The 2771-nt window shown below is 48.9% G+C and overlaps 1 pseudogene; it reads left to right on the top strand.

Annotated features, from left to right (window-relative positions):
• The first annotated feature begins 12 nt into the window (after positions 1-12).
• LOC108629776 (pre-mRNA-splicing factor ATP-dependent RNA helicase PRP16 pseudogene) lies at positions 13-2769 on the top strand (annotated as a pseudogene).
• The last annotated feature ends 2 nt before the right edge of the window (positions 2770-2771 follow it).

Raw genomic sequence — 2771 nt, 5'->3', positions numbered from 1 at the left:
TGTCTATGAGATCGTGATCCGAACGATTCCAGTCTCTATAGGTTAGAAGGGACTGACAAAAGCCAGTCGTCTGGTTTAATTCTTCGTAAGAAGCCATCCGATCATACGTTTAAGAAGCGACAAGTGTCTATTCTGGGTCTTGACAAGTTTGCGATGCGGAAGAGGCAGGAAAATCAGCAGGACGGTGGCTCGTCGAGATCCGACGCGAAATCCGAGGTGAAAGAGAGAAAATATAGATCGTACGGCGAGGAAACTCCAACTCATACAGGAGGAGTGAACATGGAAACTCAGCGACGATTGAAGTCCCGATTAAAGCACCAGAGATTAAGTGCATAGGAGAGAAATCATCCATACGATCACAGGGACAGAGACAGAGGTAACAAACCAGATAGGGACAACAGAAATCCGCGGCAGGGACAGCGTCAGGGATAGCAGCAAACAGACGCCAAGATTCAAAGACGAACCACAGACTCCAATGTTCGACACGAAGGATTCTACGTTTAAAAGTAATTGGGACAATAACGAGGATGACGAAACTCGGGAGTCAAGCTGGGATCACCCGACGCCCAATATTTATAAGAGCAGAGATGGTCGTGAAAATATCAGAAGCGAATTCACGCCTTCGTATAAATATAATTCCTGGAACAAAGAGAGGAAAGCCAGCGGAGCAACTCCCAGCATCGACGGGGAGGAGAAGAAATTGTGGGAAGAAGAGCAGCAGAGACTGGATCGGGAATGGTACGCCCTGGACGATGGAGAAAACCATGCGTTCGCCGATGTATCCGAGGGATATACACGCAAACAGGAAATGGAGTTAGAGACGAAGAGGCAGAAGCGTTTCTCCGCACAACAGCGACAAATCAACAAAGACAATGAATTGTGGGAACGCAATCGGATGTTAACGTCCGGCGTCGTCAGTTTTTTGGATCACGACGACGATCCTGACGACGAAGGGGAGACCAGGGTGCATCTCTTGGTGCACAACGTCGTCCCACCGTTCTTGGATGGCCGCATCGTGTTTACGAAACAACCGGAACCAGTCGTCCCAGTACGTGATCCTACTTCGGATATGGCTCTTGTAGCGAGGAAGAGATCCGCATTGGTACGGGCGTATCGCGAGCAGAAAGAAAGAAAGCGAGCTCAAAAGAAGCATTGGGAACTGGCCGGAACGCACATCGGTAACTTCATGGGAGTGCACGACAGACGCAAGGTTGACAAAGAAGCTCCCGGACAGGAAACCGACTACAAAGCTGGACAGAAGTACGCGCGTCATATTCGGGACGAAGTCACCGGCGAGGCAAAATACAGATCGATCCAGCATCAGAGGAGAAGTCTTCCTGTATTCGCAGTGCGACAGGAATTATTAAATGTAATTAGAGAGAATAGCGTGGTAGTTATAGTAGGAGAAACCGGTAGCGGAAAAGCCACGCAATTAACACAGTACCTTCACGAGGACGGCTACAGTCGCTACGGTATAATCGGATGCACACAGCCGAGGAGAGTCGCCGCGATGTCCGTGGCTAAGAGAGTTTCCGACGAAATGGCAACTACTTTAGGAGACAAAGTAGGATATGCCATTCGGTTCGATACTATCGATATATTAAATACATGACCGACGGTATCTTATTTAGAGAGAGTTTGAGAGAGGGAGATCTGGATCGATACAGCGTAGTCATCATGGACGAGGCTCACGAGAGATCCCTGTCTACCGACGTCTTATTTGGTCTACTGAGAGAAGTCGTCGCTCGGAGGCACGATCTGAAATTGATCGTAACGTCGGCAACAATGGACACCAGCAGATTCTCGACCTTCTTCGGGAACGCAGCCACTTTCCAAATACCTGGCCGTACCTTTCCGGTAGAAGTATTTCACGCAAAAAACCCGGTGGAGGATTACGTCGACGCAGCAGTGAAGCAAGTGATGCAGACTCACTTGCAGCCGCGGTCAGGCGACGTGCTAATTGTCATGCCCGGTCAGGAGGATATCGAAGTCACGTACGACGTCCTGGAAGAACGTCAGTCCGCTCCCCCGCTGTCGATTTTACCGATTTACTCGCAATTGCCGTCGGACCTCCAGGCGAAGATCTTCCAACGTTCGGAGGGAGGTTTAAGGAAATGCGTCGTGGCCACGAACATCGCTGAAACCTCGTTGACCATAGATGGAATCGTGTTCGTCGTGGATTCCGGTTACTGCAAGCTGAAGGTTTACAACCCTCGGATCGGTATGGACGCCTTGCAAGTGTATCCCGTCTCGAGGGCTAACGCTGACCAGAGGTCGGGAAGAGCTGGACGTACGGGCCCTGGTACCTGTTACAGACTGTACACGCGAAGACAGTACTTAGACGAGTTATTGTTGACCGGAGTTCCTGAGATACAGCGTACCAGTCTTGCGAATACTGTATTACTATTGAAATCACTCGGAGTTCAAGATTTACTGGAATTCCACTCCATGGATCCACCACCTCAGGATAATATATTGAATTCCCTGTATCAGTTATGGATTCTGGGAACTTTCTATCACACAGGACGATTGACAACGCTTGGACGACAAATGGCTGAGTTCCCGCTAGATCCACCGCAATGCCAAATGCTTATCGTCGCTTCACAGCTCGGTTGCACCGCAGATATATTAATCATAGGTAATTATTTAGTACTATAATTGATCTACGACTAAATTCTTCGATGATGAATTAAAATATTTTGTTTAGTTTCCATGTTGTCGGTCCCTTCGATATTCTACCGACCAAAGGGGCGCGAGGAAGACTCGGACTC

The sequence above is a fragment of the Ceratina calcarata genome, unplaced genomic scaffold (genome assembly GCF_001652005.2).
Source record: "Ceratina calcarata isolate Rehan_Ccalc_2016 unplaced genomic scaffold, ASM165200v1 scaffold1380, whole genome shotgun sequence".
NCBI lineage: Eukaryota > Metazoa > Arthropoda > Insecta > Hymenoptera > Apidae > Ceratina > Ceratina calcarata.
The sequence above is the reverse complement of the archived record's forward strand: the minus strand, read 5'-3'. Positions and strand labels throughout refer to the sequence as shown.